This window comes from Ambystoma mexicanum, chromosome 5q, assembly GCF_040938575.1.
Source record: "Ambystoma mexicanum isolate Mex_15411 chromosome 5q, UKY_AmexF1_1, whole genome shotgun sequence".
Lineage (NCBI taxonomy): Eukaryota > Metazoa > Chordata > Amphibia > Caudata > Ambystomatidae > Ambystoma > Ambystoma mexicanum.
This window is the reverse complement of record NC_090933.1, coordinates 1,028,629,917-1,028,653,371: the sequence shown is the minus strand read 5'-3', so window position 1 is coordinate 1,028,653,371 and position 23,455 is coordinate 1,028,629,917.

Here is a 23,455-nt window from a genome sequence, read left to right as displayed (position 1 = left end):
GGTCTGCGCAGTGAGCTGAAGGATGTTCTCGCTCAAGTTGTCAATCCGCCCGAATGTCTCACAGAATTCATAGACCTGACAATCCAGTTGGATCATCGTCTTCAGGATAGGAGAACGGATCGAGCTCGTCAGGACAGTCGACCCTTTGTAGTCCGCTCCCGAGAACCAACGTCGAAGTCAGGATTAGATGTTCCCAATGAACCCATGCAGTTGGGCGGAATTCGAGGCCCAATTTCCCAAGCAGAGAGAGAGAAGAGACGACAGTTGCAGTTGTGTTTGTATTGTGGCAAGGCCGGTCATTTTTTAAAGGATTGTCCAGTAAAACCTTCACGGAGGCCTTTAGGAGGAATCAATCCGGATAAAAAAGAACAGACGGCGGAAAACTCCAGTGCCCGACAAGTTTAGAGGTCCGCTTGTCGAGCATGGAAAAGGTTGCAGCGACCTCACACTTCGTGTGTCCTATTGTCCTTTCTTGCCACAATAACCCCACACAGAGGCATGCATTGGTTGCGTACATAGACTGTGGGGCCATTGGCAACTACATGGATCAACATCTGGCTAGTAAATTGGGATTCCCCTTGAGGAATAAGTTGGAAGCTGAAAACGTCTCCGGAGTGGATGGTACACCTTTGGTGTCAGGTCCCGTGACCCAGTGCACTGACCCCCTCTTAATGCTTTGCCAGGAAGGACACAGGGAGAGGATCTCTTTTGACCTGATTCAAGCTCCTCAATTCCAGATCATCTTGGGAATACCTTGGTTGGAGAAGCATAACCCTGTGATCGATTGGTGTTCCCGGACATTGAAGTTTGACTCCAAGTGCCAAAGTATGTGTTTTTCTGCAGAAGGTCCAAAGGACGCCAGGCAGTCTGAGATGACTATCTACACCACCTTGGGTCTCATAGGTTCATTACCAGTAGAATACAAAAAATTCCAGGATATTTTCCAAAAAGAAAAACAGGCAGAAATTTTGCCCCCTCACAGACCCTATGACTGTCAAATTGATCTCATTCCAGGGGCTCAGCTTCCTTGTAGCAGAATTTATGCCCTCACTGAAAAAGAAAATGCTCATCTAAAGGCTTATCTGGATCAATACCTGGCCAATGGGTTTATTAGACCGTCCAAGTCACCGGTGGCATCTCCTCTCTTTTTTGTGCCCAAAAAGGAAGGGGATTTGCGAACCTGCATAGATTACAGAGCACTGAATCAAATCACGGTGAAGAACCGCTATCCTCTTCCCCTTATTTCGACCTTGCTGGATCAGGTGAAGCAGGCACAAATATTCACCAAGCTTGATCTAAGAGGTGCCTATCATCTCATTCGAATTAAGAAAGGTGAGGAGTGGAAAACCGCCTTTCGGACACGATTCGGGCTCTTCGAATATCAAGTCATGCCCTTCGGGCTTTGCAATGCTCCTGCTGCCTTCCAGGCCTTTATGAATGATATCTTCAGAGATCTACTGGACATCTGTGTGGTGGTCTATGTGGACGACATTTTAATTTTCTCTGCAAACCTGGCGGATCATGTAAGGCACGTGACATCGGTGCTTCAAAGGCTCCAAGACAATTCTCTGTATGTGAAATTGGAAAAGTGTCATTTTCACGTCCCTGAGATTGAATTCTTGGGGTTCATTCTATCTTCTAGTGGAGTCAAAATGGATAACAGAAAGGTTGATGCCATCCTGTCTTGGCCTGCTCCAACTTCTGTCAAAGGAGTTCAGAGTTTTCTGGGATTCGCGAATTTCTATCGGCGTTTTGTTTCTGATTTCTCTGGCCTAGTTCATCCTATCACCTCACTACTTCGAAAAAACAGGAAATTTGAATGGACTAATGAAGCTGATGAGGCATTTAAGAAATTAAAAGAGCAATTTACTGCTGCACCTGTTCTACAACATCCAAGACCTGATCTTCCGTTTGTAGTCGAGACTGATGCCTCTAACGTGGCTATGGGAGCCGTATTGTCTCAGCGTGATCCTGACACCCAAGAATTGCACCCCGTAGCTTTCTGGTCAAGGAAGTTCGCTGCTGCAGAATTAAATTACACCATTACCGATAAGGAGTTTTTGGCTATAATTTGTGCCTTGAAGGAATGGAGGCATCACTTGCTGGGCGCACGACACACGGTGACCATCTTCACCGATCATCGGAACTTGCAATACTTACGCTCTGCAAAGGCACAATCTTCAAGACAGCTACGATGGGCCCTCTTTCTAGCGGAATATGACTTTGTTATTACTTTCAGACCAGGAGTGCGAAATGGTAAGGCTGATGCCTTGTCTCGAATGGGTAATGGAGAAGAAGCCTATGTGCCAGTGAATCCAGTGGAGATCATTTCTGGAGAAAAGATCCTGGGAGTAATGAACACAACGGACTCTGCCTTTGAAGAGTTAAAAAGGGAAATTCAAAACCATCTTACGCAGGATGAATTGTTGAACTGGGAGTCCAGAGGAGTAGGCTTTACAGTGCAGGAGGGTCTTCCCTTTTATCAAGAACGGTTATACTTGCCCACGCCTCAACTACAAGAAAGAGTGGTTACCAACTATCATGACGCTCTTTTGGAAGGTCACCCCGGAATCAAAAAGACCATGGAGAAAGTTAAAAGATCTTATTGGTGGCCTACCTGGAGAAAAGATGTCATTCAGCATTTGAAAACTTGTGGTAACTGCGCTCAAAATAAGAATCAAAAGAGAAAACCTGCAGGCTTGCTTCTTCCATTGAGTGTGCCACCAACCCCCTGGCACACCATCTCCATGGACTTCATCACCGATTTACCTCCTTGTGAAGGGTTTGACACGATCATGGTGGTGGTGGACTTGTTCTCCAAAATGGCACATTTTATCGCATTGAAAGGATTGCCGTCAGCCTCAGTTCTGGCAAAAACCTTTTTGGAGAATATTGTGAAGCTGCATGGCTTTCCTGCGGTGATAATCTCTGATCGAGGTAGCCAATTCGTCGCCAAGTTTTGGAGAAGATGTTGTGAATTGGCCAAAGTTGATGTACGTTTGTCCACCAGTCATCATCCCCAAACTGACGGTCAAACTGAGCGAACCAATCAAACTCTAGAGCAGTACCTCAGATGTATGTTGCATCAATTGGAGAACACCTGGCTAAATGTTTTGTGGATAACCGAATATGCATATAACAATTCTGTTCATTCCTCCACTGGTTTGAGTCCTTTTTACACCTTACATGGCCGACATCCACGCACCTCAGCTTACGATCCACCTGAACCGTTAGAAATGCCAGCAGTAAAATCCCTGCATGAGAAAATCACCTCAGCCATCGCTCAAGCTCGAGAACAATTATCCATGGCCAAAAAATCCCAGAAAAAATTTGCAGATGACAAAAGAAGTGTTGCACCAGAGTATGAGGTGGGGAATTTGGTTTGGTTGGCCACCCGAAACCTGACCTTGAAGGGAGCTAGAAAGTTCCTTCCCCGCTTCCTGGGACCTTTTGCAATTGAAAAAATCATCAATCCCGTGGCCATCAAGTTAACCCTTCCAAAGAACATGAAAATCCATCCAGTATTTCACGTCTCTCTTTTAAAGCCTGTTAATCCAAACACACGAATCTCCGAAGCACCAGCCCCTGTGGTCATTGATGATGACCAACTAGAATACGAGGTCAAGGCCATTTTAGATTCCAAAATTGTGCGTAATAGGCTATTCTACTTAGTGGATTGGAAAGGTTATGGCCCTCAAGACAGAACTTGGGAACCCTGCGAGAATGTTCATGCCCCTAGGCTACTCAGAATGTTTCACCGCAACCACCCATCCAAACCAGGGAGAGGGAATTTCAGTTTTGGAGGGGCCTTGGGGGGGAATACTGTCATGATTACGGGGTTCCCTCGCAAAAGAATTTCCAAGAGTTCCTGGTTGGCCGCTTACAGTTGCTGGTCTAAGAATAGGCAGGTTGACTCTTCCTCATCACTCAACATGGCTGCCTGTAGTTACAACCTCTAGGTGGGCCAGCAGTCTAGTTTTCTGTCACTCGGGAGTATTTAAGCCCCGCCCCTTTGCTCAACGGCGCTTCGCGTCTTCAGCTGTCTCAGCGAACGCTTACCGCGGTTCAGCCCTCTGACAGGAATTCCTCAGCTTCCCTAGTATTCCATGGAAACCCTTTTCTGTAGTGCCCTGGAATAGCTTTTCCCGTCCAGTCCGCTGTCCCAAGTTGTGAATTCTGTGTAAAGTTGGCTTTCTTCAGTGCGGTGTTGGCGGTTACGCTTTTCCAGTTGGCGTTTATTGTGAGGAGAGTTTTCGAGGCGCACCTCCCAGTTCTGTCGCCCCTGTTGTTTTCACAGCAAGTATCTTTCCCTTTTAGTTCTCGCTATAGATTAATGGTTCCTATAGTAGCAACTGCTTTTCACACATTAGTTCTTTCGCGCAAGTGAATGTTCAAACCATATTCACCTCACAGAAGTTAAGAGGGTTGTGTGGAGAATTGTTTCTAGGAACATTAGTGTTCGTTTTTTCTGTCGTCATCAGGTACACTAAGTTTACGCATTTTGGAACCAAAAATGTTGCGGGTTGTGCACTTCAGTTTTTAGACACATTAGGGTGTTTCTGCATTTAGAGGGTTAGTGACACCATTCCTGTCTGACACTGTTAGGAAGTGTACCCCTTTAGACATTTCTGGAAGTTTAAGGATAATTCCATTCTCCTCACGTCCCTTCTTCAGAACACGCACCCCTGCGCAGAAGCAGGATGGAGAGCTAACCAAATCACCAACTAAGGTAACCGAAGAATACAGTTTATTTTGAAGGTGATTTTTTTTTCCCTATTTTAGGAATCACTTAGTTATTGAGTGTGGTAATTGTTTTCATGTATAGATAGAGAGTCCAATTGGGATAAGATAACAGCGCACCCTGAGAAGTTTCCGAATATCAAGTGGTGTCCCCGAGGAGTCTAAGGTAAGCGTTACAGAGAGCTCCGAGGCAATGTGATGATGGAAGAATGATTTAAGCTGGCTGTTCCCAGGAGGCAGTAGTCACTGGCAACGGGGACTAGCAGATACATACAAGGTTGATGTATCAGGCTCTCGGGGACTCGCTGGGACAGGGAAAATTAAACTCATAAAAACATATCTGGGGAGGCACAACCACAGTATGATCAGAAATTTCAAATTGCCCCCTGGCAGGTGGGTCTGGGAGGAAAGATGTGGGATGAGGGGATGACATGGGATGGAACCAATCAGCAGGTGAGCTTTGGTGTTGTTGAAAAGTAAAAAGTGCAGTTATGTTGTTGCTGATGTCTGTGAGGCACCTCATTGGGTGGATGCTGTGCAAATGTCTCCCTTCCCGCAGGCTATGGATCTCTCATGTTTTCCTGTGTGTGCTGACCAATGACAGAATATTAAGGTTCTGGAGGCCAGCACAATTACATATCACAAATAACGAGTAACTATTGGGGACGGAGTGGGAAGGAATGTGGTGCCACAGGGAGGTGATGAACGGAGGGATCAAGATTGTTTGCTCCAATCATCTTTAAGTAACATATGTCTAGCTATAGGGGAATGACGTTGTCCCACCAATCAACTTTGTAGGATGTTTATTATTTCAACATTAATCACAATTGTTCTTTACTACGCAAATAATGCCTAACAGTATAAAGAATCTGCCCACAGTGAGCGTTGTTGTCAGCTCCCATCAATCAGTTATGTTCCACGTGCTGTGTGATTTGTGTTTGCCCAGCTGTAATATACAGCATTACTTCTTGCCTGACACGCGCTCCTTTTTGCATTACTTCTGGTATCTTATTGACTATGTGCTCATGGAGTACCCCGATGCAGTGCAGAGCAGGTTCAAAGGTCACAAGATGCCAACTCCTCTGCTGCAGAGACAGCAATGTCACTGCAGCACAGGGGTGTCTTTTAAGATATGTCCCTTGTACCCGAACTATGATGATCAAGAGTATACTCCATGCTGGTGTCATGGTAATGTCTTAGAATGAGCTATGACTGAGTTTAGGCATAGTGCATGACAATACTTATGATCATGGCTGCTACATCCCAATTGATATTGCACATGTGTCCGCTCTTATGAATCAACTGCTGTGGAAGTGAATGTGTATTTAGGTTAGACATGCTAATACTGCCACCCAGCAGGAATGAAACCGGGAGGACCCAGTCTCTCTATGATTCTCATTGTGAGGAACAATAACGCCCTGCCCCAGAGACAGCCTCACAGCAGGCAGCTGTCCTGGGTAAAGGTATCAAAGGAGCACTCCCTGTCAGGACGAGTAGCTTCAAAGCAGGGCGCTGCACGTCTAGAGGTCCTTGCTACCAGTAGGCAGGAAGGGATGGGAGTAGGGTTGTTAAAGATTAATTATATAGTGCCTCCTTATTATTTATATTGGCCTAAGCCCATTCACGCTACACAGAAAACCGTGTCGCCAAGTTCCGATTTTTGGGTTAACTTCACCGCCATTTTAAGATTCATCCACCATTTTGATTTTCACTCGTGTTCTACGTTCTAAAATGCTGGACTATATTTTCGACTTGCAGCCAAGCCTTCCGACATTTGAGTTCTGTTAATGTTTAAGCTTTCCAAGAGCCGACTGTTTAAACTGAGCAAAGAGACCTTTTGCCTCATATAAACTGGTATTCAAGTGTTGTCTGCGCTCACAAGCCTCATCCTTGTATAAACATTGGGACAATGAGGAACAAACCTCGAGCGTATGCTTTAGCTGAACTACATTGTCAAGACTCTTAGAATAAGGCTTACTACGGGATCCGAGAACATACATCACTATTGTGTCTTCATGGAAGAACAAACCTATGTGATCCTTTGCATAATATTCTAAAATCTGTATGTGAACTAGGCACAAACTCTAGACCACAAATTATTAACGTGAAGAGAGGCTGGACAATATTGTAGGAAATGTGTAAAAATGCTAGTGTTCAGATGACCAGCACTCTCTCTCCTCACTGTGTCGGCTGGTACACACTGCAAGGTGTTGGGAGCCAGATAGCTATCTGTTTTGCTTTGTAAACTGTACAGTAATAAAAGATACTTGTAACTTTCAGCCCATGATTGGTGTATTTCATTTGTGGTACTCAGCGTCGATATTTCTTTGTTCTTTTTGTGGCGCCACCTCGTTGTAGAGTAGACGCGGCTATCGAACCGGGATTGGACGTTGAGAAAAAGGGGGCCCCTATTGGATGAGACGCGATACCTCAATAGTACTGCACAATCCGATGCCTGGACGGTGAGCACACGGACCGAGAATGCATCTTGACAAGGGTCCACATATCGAGGCGGGCAGTTTTGCCGAAATCACCAACCACGAGGGACCTTTGTCGTTTGTAATCTGATTGGACCTCCTTAGTCCTTTGAATCAGGTGAGTCGTGCCCCGATTCCTAAGTATCCTGATATTTTGTTGTAGATTTGTACTCATGAGCAAAAACGATGCCAGGTAACACCAGTAATCTGACATGCCTGGGAAATTGTCTGCCTGTTTCAGGGGATTATTCTACAGAGACAGACAATCTTTAGAATTTGTCCGACTGTCACCACAGGAGGGGTCACCGGCATGTATTATGTACTGTAAGTAAGGCATTGGTAGTATAGTAGTTAACGATATTTGGCACAGACAAACTAGACATGCTTCCGAACTTCAGTGGGCAGTCAATGGTAGTTTTGAGATTGCCCGAATAGAGTATTTAGAGTCCATATTGTTAAAGAACAAAGCTATACCTGCAGCATTTGATGTAATTCAAAATTGGAAAAAAGAAGCTTTGCAGCAACTTAAGAGTAAAGACAAGCATGCACCTCGTCATATATCAAATTCAGAAAAGGCATTATTGTATGATCAACAAAAATGGTCAGAGTCTGTTAGAAACATGGATAGGGCTTTTCAACTTGGTGTACAGAAAATATATCCGTCTAAAGATTTTCATGTCTCAGATGAACTATTTGATAAACTCTTAAATGAACATAGGTCTGGTGCCACTGTACCACCTCCTTATGTACCTATTCCTGCTGTTTTACCTTTTCCCACTCTTGCACCTCCTCTTGTAGCAATTCCTGTTCTTCCCGTTGCTCCTGCGCCGCCAGTTATTGCTCCTCTTCCTGTTGTTGTTCCTCCGCCTGTACCTCCACCTTTACCAAAACAAAAGAGTTGATGGCTGGAAGGTTTAGAATAAATCTTGACCTCTGGCATTGCTCTGGGCAACCCTCCAGACCATCGTTCTTTGCCTGCCAAGCCATTACAAAAGGGGAAAAACCATATGCAAATCAGGCTTGGTCCCACCCCCAAAGGGGTAGTCCAGCCCGAACTGCTAGGTCACATCCCTTTTGCACGAGACCACAAGCATCCCCAGACATGTTTCAGCCTTGTTGGGCGTCATCAGTGAGGAGTAGCTTGGGTCTCTAGGCCCAGCAGGCAAGGGACCCACGTCTGGGCATACCCTTCCCACTCGGGGTGACAATAGCAAAACAAAAGAGTTGATGGCTGGAAGGTTTAGAATAAATCTTGACCTCTGGCATTGCTCTGGGCAACCCTCCAGACCATCGTTCTTCGCCTGCCAAGCCATTACAAAAGGAGAAAAACCATATGCAAATCAGGCTTGGTCCCACCCCCAAAGGGGTAGTCCAGCCCGAACTGCTAGGTCACATCCCTTTTGCACGAGACCACAAGCATCCCCAGACATGTTTCAGCCTTGTTGGGCGTCATCAGTGAGGAGTAGCTTGGGTCTCTAGGCCCAGCAGGCAAGGGACCCACTTCTGGGCATACCCTTCCCACTCGGGGTGACAATAGCAAAACAAAAGAGTTGATGGCTGGAAGGTTTAGAATAAATCTTGACCTCTGGCATTGCTCTGGGCAACCCTCCAGACCATCGTTCTTCGCCTGCCAAGCCATTACAAAAGGGGAAAAACCATATGCAAATCAGGCTTGGTCCCACCCCCAAAGGGGTAGTCCAGCCCGAACTGCTAGGTCACATCCCTTTTGCACGAGACCACAAGCATCCCCAGACATGTTTCAGCCTTGTTGGGCGTCATCAGTGAGGAGTAGCTTGGGTCTCTAGGCCCAGCAGGCAAGGGACCCACGTCTGGGCATACCCTTCCCACTCGGGGTGACAATAGCAAAACAAAAGAGTTGATGGCTGGAAGGTTTAGAATAAATCTTGACCTCTGGCATTGCTCTGGGCAACCCTCCAGACCATCGTTCTTCGCCTGCCAAGCCATTACAAAAGGGGAAAAACCATATGCAAATCAGGCTTGGTCCCACCCCCAAAGGGGTAGTCCAGCCCGAACTGCTAGGTCACATCCCTTTTGCACGAGACCACAAGCATCCCCAGACATGTTTCAGCCTTGTTGGGCGTCATCAGTGAGGAGTAGCTTGGGTCTCTAGGCCCAGCAGGCAAGGGACCCACGTCTGGGCATACCCTTCCCACTCGGGGTGACAATAGCAAAACAAAAGAGTTGATGGCTGGAAGGTTTAGAATAAATCTTCACCTCTGGCATTGCTCTGGGCAACCCTCCAGACCATCGTTCTTCGCCTGCCAAACCATTACAAAAGGGGAAAAACCATATGCAAATCAGGCTTGGTCCCACCCCCAAAGGGGTAGTCCAGCCCGAACTGCTAGGTCACATCCCTTTTGCACGAGACCACAAGCATCCCCAGACATGTTTCAGCCTTGTTGGGCGTCATCAGTGAGGAGTAGCTTGGGTCTCTAGACCCAGCAGGCAAGGGACCCACGTCTGGGCATACCCTTCCCACTCGGGGTGACAGTAGCAAAACAAAAGAGTTGATGGCTGGAAGGTTTAGAATAAATCTTGACCTCTGGCATTGCTCTGGGCAACCCTCCAGACCATCGTTCTTCGCCTGCCAAGCCATTACAAAAGGGGAAAAACCATATGCAAATCAGGCTTGGTCCCACCCCCAAAGGGGTAGTCCAGCCCGAACTGCTAGGTCACATCCCTTTTGCACGAGACCACAAGCATCCCCAGACATGTTTCAGCCTTGTTGGGCGTCATCAGTGAGGAGTAGCTTGGGTCTCTAGGCCCAGCAGGCAAGGGACCCACGTCTGGGCATACCCTTCCCACTCGGGGTGACAATAGCAAAACAAAAGAGTTGATGGCTGGAAGGTTTAGAATAAATCTTGACCTCTGGCATTGCTCTGGGCAACCCTCCAGACCATCGTTCTTCGCCTGCCAAGCCATTACAAAAGGGAAAAAACCATATGCAAATCAGGCTTGGTCCCACCCCCAAAGGGGTAGTCCAGCCCGAACTGCTAGGTCACATCCCTTTTGCACGAGACCACAAGCATCCCCAGACATGTTTCAGCCTTGTTGCATATGGTCTTTCCTCTTCTGTAATGGCTTGGCAGGCGAAGAACGATGGTCTGGAGGGTTGCCCCGAGCAATGCCAGTGGTCAAGATTCAGTCTAAACCTTCCAGCCATCACCTCTTTGTTTTTGCTTTGTCACCCCGAGTGGGACGGGTATGCCCAGACGTGGGTCCCGTGCCTGCTGGGCCTAGAGACCCAAGCTACTCCTCACTGATGATCCCCAACAAGGGTGAAACATGTTTGGGGATGCTTGTGGTCTCGTGCAGAAGGGATGTGACCTAGCAGTTCGGGCTGGACTTCCCCTTTTGGGGTGGGGCCAAGCCTGATTTGCATATGGTCTTTCCTCTTCTGTAATGGCTTGGCAGGTGAAGAACGATGGTCTGGAGGGTTGCCCCGAGCAATGCCAGTGGTCAAGATTCATTCTAAACCTTCCAGCCATCACCTCTTTGTTTTTGCTTTGTCACCCCGAGTGGGACGGGTATGCCCAGACGTGGGTCCCGTGCCTGCTGGGCCTAGAGACCCAAGCTACTCCTCACTGATGATCCCCAACAAGGGTGAAACATGTTTGGGGATGCTTGTGGTCTCGTGCAGAAGGGATGTGACCTAGCAATTCGGGCTGGACTTCCCCTTTTGGGGTGGGGCCAAGCCTGATTTGCATATGGTCTTTCCTCTTCTGTAATGGCTTGGCAGGCAAAGAACGATGGTCTGGAGGGTTGCCCCGAGCAATGCCAGTGGTCAAGATTCAGTCTAAACCTTCCAGCCATCACCTCTTTGTTTTTGCTTGTCACCCCGAGTGGGACGGGTATGCCCAGACGTGGGTCCCGTGCCTGCTGGGCCTAGAGACCCAAGCTACTCCTCACTGATGATCCCCAACAAGGGTGAAACATGTTTGGGGATGCTTGTGGTCTCGTGCAGAAGGGATGTGACCTAGCAGTTCGGGCTGGACTTCCCCTGTTGGGGTGGGGCCAAGCCTGATTTGCATATGGTCTTTCCTCTTCTGTAATGGCTTGGCAGGCAAAGAACGATGGTCTGGAGGGTTGCCCCGAGCAATGCCAGTGGTCAAGATTCAGTCTAAACCTTCCAGCCATCACCTCTTTGTTTTTGCTTTGTCACCCCGAGTGGGACGGGTATGCCCAGACGTGGGTCCCGTGCCTGCTGGGCCTAGAGACCCAAGCTACTCCTCACTGATGATCCCCAACAAGGGTGAAACATGTTTGGGGATGCTTGTGGTCTCGTGCAGAAGGGATGTGACCTAGCAGTTCGGGCTGGACTTCCCCTGTTGGGGTGGGGCCAAGCCTGATTTGCATATGGTCTTTCCTCTTCTGTAATGGCTTGGCAGGCGAAGAACGATGGTCTGGAGGGTTGCCCCGAGCAATGCCAGTGGTCAAGATTCAGTCTAAACCTTCCAGCCATCACCTCTTTGTTTTTGCTTTGTCACCCCGAGTGGGACGGGTATGCCCAGACGTGGGTCCCGTGCCTGCTGGGCCTAGAGACCCAAGCTACTCCTCACTGATGATCCCCAACAAGGGTGAAACATGTTTGGGGATGCTTGTGGTCTCGTGCAGAAGGGATGTGACCTAGCAGTTCGGGCTGGACTTCCCCTTTTGGGGTGGGGCCAAGCCTGACTTGCATATGGTCTTTCCTCTTCTGTAATGGCTTGGCAGGCGAAGAACGATGGTCTGGAGGGTTGCCCCGAGCAATGCCAGTGGTCAAGATTCAGTCTAAACCTTCCAGCCATCACCTCTTTGTTTTTGCCCTCCACCTTTACCGACTGTTACTGTTCCAGTAAATTTGTCGATGTCGGCAGCCTGTACAGGACCTGTCTACTCTCTCTTTCCCAAGCGGTTCTGCTCCGCTTGTAGCTGATGAAGGGGCAAGTGTTGAATCAAAAGTAGTGACTCGGAGCACAGTTTCTAAAGATAAGAGGAGAGATTTGAATGCATGGGCTAAGCAATGTATAAAGGTGAAAAATCCACTATATTAGCTACACTCCTTAATCTAGAAAGTATTCCCAAAAAGAATGTCTTTATTGAGGAGATGGGGATACACTTGGCTGCAAGTTGAATAATTTGACTGACATGGATGTCCCACAAGGGTTGAGGGATTTGAATGTTTTAGCCTATTCAAGGGATACTGCAGAGAAAGTACATCAGCATGTCGAGAGGGTTTTTGAGTTTAGAAGGGAGTTAGAACTGTTACAGAATGATGAAATAGATGGTGATAGTTTGGGCGCTTTTTATGTGCAGAAATGGTTCCTTCCTCCTTGTAAGTCAACGAGTGTAGAGGCGCACAAGGGATGCGCTTAGATGGATTTCGGATGTGTCGATATCTTCCATAGAAGTATATGATACGTATGGTCCGTATACTCCTAAAATGCAGAAGAAAGTGTTACAGGTAATGGTAGAATACCTGCAGGATGAGTGTATAAAGAAAAAGATTTGTTGTCCCGCAGAACTGATGATTTTTTATAAGAGAGTTTTTGTGCCTGATACTGCTTCCACCACTTTAGCGCTTGATCTGGCTCTGTGGCTTAACAGACATTCAGAGTTGCCTACTGCTCAGTTGCCTATGAGAGAGGTTCCTCTGACATTCGTTCCTAAAGGTGAGATTCCGGCTAATGTTGCAACAGGTGCAGCAGCCGTCGATATTGAAGCTCACTATGTATCACAATTTGTTCACAGCCCGTTCTCTAGACAGGAAGTGAATACTATTAGACAGTCGATTCCAGACATTAGGAAAAATCCAACAGGATTTTACAAAGAAATAGAATCTGTCCTGCACTCATCAGTTTTCACTCTAGGTGATATAGATTTGCTGTTTCCCGTGATCCTACCTGCTGATTCATGGAAGCAGATTAGGACTGTAGATGACCCAGCAGGGTTAGGTGACACGTGTGTTAACTTGGTGAGGTTAGACAGAGAAAGGAAAGCTGGTGAGAGACCCCCGCACGTGATACTGACTTTTCCAGACAGAATAGTGATGAAATTAAAAACTTTGGTTCCGGAGAGAATGATTGTTTGGTACAAATTCACTGCTTGTACCCAAGGAAAATTTGAAGGTGCTACCGAATTCTGTAATCGGTTTGAACAAGTATTCTCAGATTTTAGCAGACAGGATTTAAGCACCGAGTCAGGGAAAAGATTTTGGATAAGTTTGTGCTTGGATTGTTGCCTGATATCCAGTCACAAATCATGACTTCTGAGAGTGCTTGGCAAGCTAAATCACAGTCCGAAGTATTGCATATGGCTCAATATTACGAGAATAGAGTCAATAATGAAAAAGAAAGAATTGAAAAGAGAAGGGGAGATCCAAAAACTAAAGTATTATTGCAACAGATGGTTAGTAGACGGCCTAGAGGAGGGAGTACACACTTTTGAGGTCAATTCCATCAACAAAGTAATGCGCTGCTGGGTCCTTTACATGCAAACCAATGTGCTTATTGCAGACAAGAGGGTCATTGGCGAGCACAATGCCCGATTCTTCAGCAAAGGTCGAATAACACATATGGTGTCATTGGTAGACGATCCAGAGGCCGCCCTGGGGAAGGGGGTCCTGGTAGAAGTCAGTTCGCTCAAAATCCACAGTCATTCTCGCAAGACAATCAACAACTTAGTGCAGATAGCAAAAACATTTTCGATAATCCTTCAACTGCCTAGCTTTCTGAAGATCTTGTCTTCGACGATATATTGTTTCATTAGGATAGCCCTAAGCAGGGTCTGGAACCGAAGCCTATCAGTCAATCAGCATGGGCCCTACATTGTGACAGTGGGGAATAGGAAGCATCTATTTTTGATAGATACAGGAGCACAGAAGTATTCCATTCATCATTCACGGGTTCCAGACATCCCACTGGCAGGGCAGAATAATGTTTTTGTAGGGTTTTCTGGCACGCCACTGGTGAGTCCGGTTTATCTGCCGGTACCGATTTCACTGGGGCCATTCACGGATCACTGTCTGTTTCTTCTGTCAACGAGCTGTGGAGAGAATTTGTTGGGGTTGAATCTGTTGAAGGAATAAAATGTGGTAATTCATTGTTCTTCGAATGGAGTACGTTTGACGATTTCACCCCAGCTTTTTTCTGCCTCACAATTTTTGACTAGACCTTTGCCGCCAGAATTTCATGAAGTTCTGGTGTGTTTATGGGCGGTTGACGACAATGATTTTGGGATTTTGCTAATTGAGCCTGTTAAAATTGTTTTGAAACCAGGAGTTAAGTTGCCACGTATTCCACAATATAAGATTTAAGTTGATGGTGAGCAAGCTTTGAAGAGTACAGTTTCCGATTTTGTACATCGTAGAGTATTTGAAGAAATTGCAGGAAGTTTGTGCAATAGTTTGATTTTACCGGTGGATAAGAAAGGGGATAATGTGATTCCTTTCTGTTTTATTATCAATCTGTGCGCTATAAATAAGATTGTTGCTCCACAATTTCTGATTGTGCCTGTTGTCACGACGATATTAACAATGATTCCAGCTTCTGCTACTCATTTTAGTGTGTTGGATCTAAAGAATGCCTTCTTTAGTATTCGCCTACACGTGGATAGTAGATATTTGTTCGTGTTCACAATAGGGAGACGCTCGTTTACATTCACCCGTGCACCACAAGGGTACACAGAGAGTCCGAGCATTTATAGCAGGGCTTTGAAAGAGCAGCTCGATACACTTGAGTTGCCTTCCACTTGTACATTGTTGAAATACGTTGATGACCTTCTCTTAGCTGACTCAGAAAGTGCTTGCAAGGAAGGTACTGTGTTATTGCTTATTCATCTAGCAACGCATGGGCATAAAGCTTCATTAAAAAAGTTTCAGTATTGTTGACAGGAGGTTGCCTATTTAGGCTATCTCCTGTCAAAGGAGGGAAGAAGATTGACACCTGAACAGATAAAAATCATTTCTAGCATGTCTGTCCCAAATACACAGAAGGAAGTCAGAGCCTTGATAGGAATGGCTTCTTACGGTAGACAGTGGATCCCAAACTTTTCACTAGTGATAAAACAAATGTTGGCATTGACAAAGAAGGGCATTTCTTTGCATTACTGTGGAACTTGGAACACCAGAAAGCTTTTGATCTGTTCAAGACTGCACTGTGTTCAGCACCGGTTTTGGGCACACCAAATTATGACAATGCCTTTGAGTTGTATGTGCATGAATGTGATGGATGTGCTTTGGCTGTGGTAACACAGGAACATGGGGGGAGGAATAGACAGTTATTTTTCCTCCACACTTGATCCGGTTGCATGCGCTTTGCTGAGATGATTGAGAGCTGTCGCTGCTGCCGCTGCGTCTGTAAAGCAAAGTGAGGGTATGGTTTTAAGTCACACTTTAACCGTGATGGTACCCCACTCCATAGACGTTCTATTAAACAGAACGCAAACGCAACACCTTACTTCCGCACAATTAACAAGATATGAACTGATTCTATTTGCACCGCATATCCAAATTTAGAGGTGTTGCGTATTGAATCCGGCTGAATTGTTGCCTCTTCCACAAGATATTGTTTGCAGTGACGAAGTATCACATGACTGCCTTTATACCAGAGAGCAACAACCTAAAGGCAGGATCGATTTAAATGATACACCTCTGAAATACCCACAAGGGGAGCTGTTTTGCGATGGTTCCTGCTTCAAACTTCCGGATGGTACATCCACTGCTGCTTATGTCATCACTACACTAAGCACGATTGTGGAAACCAAGAGAATTTTGCATATCTCTGTGCAGGGCGCAGATATTATCGCACTGACTCGAGCTTGTGAACTTTCCGAAGGGCTATATATATATTTACCGACAGCCAGTATGCCTTTGGGGTGGTTCACAACTTCGGTAGACTATGGGCAGAATGAGGTGTCTTGACCTCACAAGGAACAAAAATCCAACATGGCACTTTGATAGTTCAGCTACTCTCAGCACTTGCGCTTCCTGCTCAACTAGCAATCATGAAGTGCGCGCACATCAGAAGGTGGTAGATGATGTAGGGAGAGGAAACGCTTTTGCTGACAGAATACCTAAACAGACCGCTACTGATTTATATTCGGAAATGTATGTCACAAAAGAAATCACAAATACCTGTACAGTAGATGAAGGGATTGGGTCGATAAAGAATATACAAGCTGATGCCACCAGAGGAACTTAAACACTGGGATAAGGGTTTAGCAATCCTGGATGAGGAAGGTTGTTGGGTGGACAACAAAAGGAAAAGATGGATGCTACCCGATGCAAATGTCATCGCCCTGGTTACAATGGCTCATGCTTCCACTCACATATGTGCTAGAAAAATCTGTAAATTACTAGAACCTGTCTGGGTAAATGTCAACATCTCAAAAACTGCTGAGTGTTTTGTCCAAAACTGTATGGTGTGCTTACAGTATAATGCGGGGAAGAGAACAATGACACCGAGGGGTAGTTTTGGTCCCCCCGCTGTGACTTTTGAAGTGATTCATTTCGACTTCATCGAGATGGAGCACTGCTATAACTACAAATATGTCTTGGTAGTCATTTGTGCTTTTAGCAAGTAGGTTGAAGCCTTCCCTGTGAAAGATGCCACAGCAATGACAACAGCGAAAACCATGCATAAGGAATATTTTCCTAGGTTTGGTTTGCCGAGGGTCATCTGGTCGAATAATGGTACACATTTTATCGCTGCTGTCATCTTGCATGTATGTGCGGGATTACAGATTGATAAACGCTTCCATTCAGCTAGACACGCTCAGAGTACCGGACTTGTAGAACGCCATCATGGTATCCTGAAAAATAAGCTTGCAAAAGTCCGTGCCAGCAGTAATTTGAAATGGCCAGACACCTTACCTATAGCTCTACTGTCCATGCGGACGACCCAACAGACTAGAACTGGACTCTCCTCGTATGAGTTAGTGATGGGGAGGCCAGCTAACATTTGGAATTTGCCAAAGCCCAAAGTGTTGAAAGATGTGGAGCATCTGCTTCTTGCTGAATATTGTGACCAGTTAACTCAAAACTTGCATTTGATTTATCAACAGGTGCGAGAAGCCCTCCCAGTTAAGTACAAGGGGCCAGGTCACAGAATTCGACCAGGCAATTGGGTGCTCACGAAGTCACTTGAGAGAGCATCCAGTCTTGCACCACGCTGGAGAGGACCATTCCAGGTCTTCTTGGCCACACAGACTGCTGTATGAGTAGCTGGTAGCAAACACTGGATACACGTGACACACATAAAAGATACCTTTTCCTTTGACATACGACGGAGAAGAAAAGAAGGAACATACTTCTGGCGATCAATCTGTCTTGAACAACATCAAGGGTGTTTCGGAGACTCTTCCTGAGGCCAAGTGGCCTGGGGAGACTGCTGCTTTGCCTTTGAATTCTTCTTCGGATCTTTCTGCACCCTTGAGCAATCTTTCCTCTGTTTCACCACTTCCATCAGGAAGCATCGACACTCTGTTCGTAGATCACGCAGTGCCTGGAGTCTTAAGGTACGATCTGCGTCCACGGCAGTAGACTTACAGCACAGCACGGCTGTGCCCACAGGAAACAATTGTTGAGCTAGTCCTTTGCCACTCTCTCGCTGAAAAATAAGTGAGTGGCTGGGACCGGCAAAAGCTATCTTCAATCAAGATAAATCACGTGGTCAGGAGATCACCAACAAACAAACTTAAGGAGTCTGTCCCAAGAACTTCCCAGAATGAACTTTGAGGAACAATGCCTGCTGCTATCTCTACTCGTACAGAGCAACCAATCAATTGTGTGGCTAACAAAGACATTGGACAGAAAAATTAATGGTCCGTGAGGACGTACTGTTTTCTTGTAATTATGTTCGAATTGCCCTTGGGTTTTGGTATATTGAGGGGGTTAATCCACTTGAAACTTTGATACCCACTGAGAGTGTTCCCACTATGTCTTCTCCTTTCGTGCATCTGCACACTCTATCTTCTAGGGATTCCCAACACAGACAGAGTTATCACAACTATACACTTTTTTGTTAATCATGAATGGGGCCCATGCGATTTTGAATAGAACTGATTGCTGGATATGTTCGCATTTGCCACAACACGAGCAAAAAGGGCTGGGCTGGTACATTCATCCTTTGCCTCTAACTACTGCATGCTACGCCTCTTTAAGGGCATTATTCTTTGGTCGTTGTAATGAGAGCATCGCAGGGAACTTCGACGGGACGAATTTGAATGAGTTTGAAAGACGAGTCCTGACGCCTCTGGGATGTTCCCTTTTTTGCAAATAGGAGCAAACTTAATGTTGCTTTTATTAGGCCTTCCGATAGATTTTCTAGACATTTACAATCGCTAATCTCTTTCAAGATGGCTCCTGTAGGCAACCGCAATGCCATGCCTCCTTCTTACACTATCAATCACAGCCCCAACTTTGTTTCCTTCTGCATACAAAGGAATGGTTCTCAGTCAATGGGTATTTTTGAGGGTTGTACCAATATTGCGAATTTGACTAGTGAGGACAGACCCTTGTATATAGGTGACCCTTCATATGTGGCATTGAAACTTTTCCTTGGCTACATAGAGATTGGCATGGTACTCGGTATTTGGGTATCTTGCAAACAGGGGTATTTGTAGTTAGCACATCTGAGGTCTCTAGGGCTCGTCCAAGGTGGGACGAGAATGGTGATACTCCTTCACAGGTCATGGGTGATGTAGCAAAATCCTTTGTGCCATTTTGGGGACAGATCATGAATTCCGAGGATATTAGGAGACTGGCAAGAGTATTGGAGTGAACCATCAACCGGACCACCGACATACTCTACAATATGACGTTAGAACAGAAAGCAATTAGATTAGTAGCTGTACAGAACCGGATGGTGTTAGACATCATCCTGGCTGAGTATGGTGGAGTATGTAAATTGGTGGGATCTGCTTGTTGCGTTTTCACACCTGACTCCTCTCCCACCATATTCAAGGCAATACAAAATTTGCACGTCCTAAGTACAGAAGCACATGTTCCCGAGGGAAATTAGGATCTTAGTGCTTGGTTCTGGGGCTCTTTACGGTCTTGGGGATGGAAACTCTTCTCAGCCTTAGTGGTAATCCTTGGTGTTCTGTTGTTCTGTTGTTGCATACAATGTCTTCCTACCATATGTTCGATTTTAGGAGGATGTTGTGCGCAAACTGTAGGAACATTAGGACCAAAAATACACACACCCGAGAAGATGACTAAAGTTTTTTTACTGTCAAAGATCTAATGGCGATCGATATATCTGATGAATGTGATTCAGGATGTACGGACATTGAAACCTGGAGTTACGAGTAAAGCAAATATTTTTAGTAAAGCTCTTGGTTTAGGCCAAAATGAGGGTCTGTTAAACCTTAATTATATGGTGTCTCCTTATTATTTATATTGGCCTAAGCCCATTCGCGCTACACGGAAAACCTTGTTGCAAAGTTCCGATTTTTGGGTTAACTTCGCCAGCATTTTAAGATTCATCCGCCATTTTGATTTTCACTCGTGCTCTACGTTCTAAAATGGTGGACTATGTTTTCGACTTGCAGCCAAGCCTTCCGACCTTTGAGTTCTGTTAATGTTTAGGTTGTCCTTGTGCCTCATATCAACTGTTATTCAAGTGTTGTCTTTGCTCACAAGCCTCATCCTTGTATAAACACTGGGACAGGGAAGAACAAACCTCAAGCGTATGCTTTAGCTGAACTACATTGTAAAGAATCTTGGAATAAGGCTTACCGCGGGATCCAAGAACATACATCACTATTGCGTCTTCATGGAAGAACAAACTTAAGTGATCCTTTGCATAATATTATAAACTCTGTATGTGAACTAGGCATGAACTCTAGACCACAAATTATTAATGTGAAGAGAGGCTGTACAATATTGTAGGAAATGTCCAGCACTCTCTCTCTTCACTGTGCCGGCTGGTACACACTGCGAGGTGCTGGGAGCCAGATAGCTATCTGTTTTGCTTTCTAAACTGTACAGTAATAAAAGATACTTGTATCTTTTCAGCCCATGATTGGTGTATTTTATTTGTTGAACTCAGCCTCGATATTTCTTTGTTCTTTCAGGGTAGGCAGGATTGCTCTGAACACTGAAGGAAGCCTTTCACCACCTTGTTTCTCGCTGTCTCTTTTACCTTTCCTGTCTCCTCCACTATCGCTGGAGAAAAGCCCTTTGTGTGAGATAGCGACAGGGCAATGTCCACTCCAGCCAGGAGTAGGGATTAACCCCCTAAAGCATGATAGCTTTAGACCAGTCACCTGAGGACCTGTGCCTTTAAAAGAAGGAGTCTTGCACTCCTTCAACAGAAATCCCTCAGTTCCTCAAATATCTTTCAAGGCCAAAGCTACGTTATGAACATTCTCACCTGGACTTCCTCTGTGACGGTTGCTCTATCCAAAGCCCTCCACGGGTCCACGACAGATGGAAGATCTCTCCCATAACCACTTCCAGAGAATATCAGGAGTTACCAGTGTTGTAGACCATGTCCAAACATTCTGCAATGTATCTTCTTTGCAAGAACAGTTGTCCCTCTCCTGCCGGACCTCCCTGTTCCATCGCACCGAGCTGGACCCTCTGTTTTCACCACATTTTGCACAATAGTGAAAGTTCTGGTGCTGGTGTCTGAATTTCTTCAACCAGCCAAACTATTGAACTGATTCTTAACCAGCTTGGCAATGCATTGTGTCCTAGCAAATTACATCACCTGGTAGGCCCGAAGCATCTGTTCGATCTCAAAATAATATCGAATCTCTGGTGGGTCACTCATTGACTCTAACCGGGGATTACAACCACAGCTCATCCCAGTTAGCCTGAGCACCACAGACTCATTGATTGCACATCAACTCACTCTAAATCACCACTTCAATGAATGTGATTGACCGACTTGAACCTTCGGAGCATCACTCGTCGACCTCTCCCAACCGATAACGCCGGACTTGGCCTAACCAATTGTGAAGCATTCTTGAGATCGCACTGACCTGCATCATTGAACCGCTGCCTTTCAACCACACAGAGTACCCATATTCAACCCTACTCGATGCCAGCTTGCTGCTAGGGCCTCCACAATCCTATGTGCCTGGTTGAGCCTCATCAGCTTGTATCAATGTTTGAACCCGGGTTTGATGTGTTAGCACACCAAAAACTGAATCCAGGTACTCTGACACTGAACTGCCCCCACAGTCGAATGGAACCCTAGAGAATGGTTAGGTCACAATCACTCCTGTTTACAACCCAGTATCCTTTTTATGGTAGTACGTTACCTACCACCCCTTGAACTGCATTTGGAGTGCTACTTTCTCCAGGCTGTTGCATTTTCTCTAGTCTTTTCTTTGGGGTGGGTTTTTGTATACTAATCTCTTTTTTGTTCTGCTTGAACATGGCATGTTTTAGTATAGTGTTTAGATGTTCATAGATTCTTGATTTTGGACTGTGATACTGTGTATTTTCAGGTCACTACTGGTTCACCTTCATACCCCTCTTAAGAGTATAGCCTTGTAACCACAAAGCACTCCAACCCGTTCCACGCACTCCAGCCCGTTCTATGCACTCCAATCCATTTCATGCTCTCGAATTTGTCCCGTGCACTCTAATCTGTTCCATTTACTCCAATCCGTTCGGTGTAGTCTAAGTTGATTTATGCACTCCATCCACATAATTCACCCGTACATTCTAATATTTCACCCGTACCTTCCAACATGCTTCATCCGTTCTATCGACCTACTTCAACCGTTCCATGCACATATGTCACCCGTTCCATCCACATGCATCACCCGTTCCATCCACATGCGTCACCCGTTCCATCCACATGTGTCATCCATTCCATCCATATGCGTCCTCCGTTCCATCCACCTACGTCCTCCGCTCCATCCACATACGTCACATGTTCTATCCACATATCTCATTCGTTCTATCCACATATGTCACCTTTCCAGCCACATACTTCCCCCATTCCATCATTCACGCATTCATCTGCTCTACAAAAGGCAAAGGAGGTATCTCTCTTGATTCCCCCTGTTTTACCTTTATGACTGTGATGTGTTTTGGTTTGTAGAAGTGTGAGGGCTGAGTCGGTCATTTTACCCCTACTCATTCTTGTCCTCCTGCTAGGTATAATACAATTCGTCACAAGGCCTTATTTCTTTTGTTTGTGTGCTAACAGGTATTTTTTTAACTATCTGATGAACAAATTATTAAATGTGCTCTATTTTTGGTATTGTAAACGTATTGTGTTTCAATATCTGAATAAAGAATTAGAATTTCAATTATATTTGAATATAGTCTCAGAGTCCATGTTTATATAATGTTCTTGGACAGCGCAAGAGCAGCACAGGGATTTTTAGCACTAAGGCTGGGCAAAATTGTGAAATTCTGTTCCGTCAGCAGCGTAAGAGAAATCTGTACAATTTCGATTCTTTTTGTTTCAATCTGCTCTTCCACCACCCCTGCGTATTGAAAATAGTGGCAAAAGGTTTCTCATGCCGTCTCCTGAACCGAAATGAGCGGCGCAAACCTTTTCCGACCACTGTACAAACCTAGCAAAGAGCAGCATAAAGTTTCTCGTGCCGCTGTGCAAACCTAGCATGGATCAAAAAGAGCAGCACAAAGTTTCTCGTGCCGCTGCATCAACCTAACTTGTATCAAAAAGTGCATCACACAGTTCCTTGTGCCGCTGGGCAAACCTAACACTAATTGAAAGGGCTGACATGAAGTTTCTTGTACCGCTGTGCAAACCTAGAACAAATCGAACAAAAAGATACTCAAAGTTTCTCATGCTGTCTTACAAACTGAAATTACCTGCACAAAGTGTCTAATGTTGCTGCACAAACCTAGCACAGATCGTAAAGAAAAGCACAAAGTTTCTTGAGCCCTGCGTGAGCCTAGCACATAATGAAAAGGGCATCATGCAATTTCGCGTGCCGCTGGGTGATCCTAATTTGTATCAAAGAGAGCAACACACAGTTTCTTGTTTCCCTGCATCAACCTAACACAAATCAAAAAGAGCAAAAGGTAGTTTCTTGTACCGCTGCACGAACCTAATATGGATCGAACAAAAAGCTGCATGTACTTTCTCACACGGCTGTGCGAAACTACCACAAATCGAACCAAAAATTGTGCATAGTTTCTTCTGCCACTGCACAAACCTAGCACGGTTTGAAAAAAAACATGCAAAGTTACTCGTTTGACAATGTGAAATTAGTACAGGTCTAAAATAAGCCTGGGTGAAGTT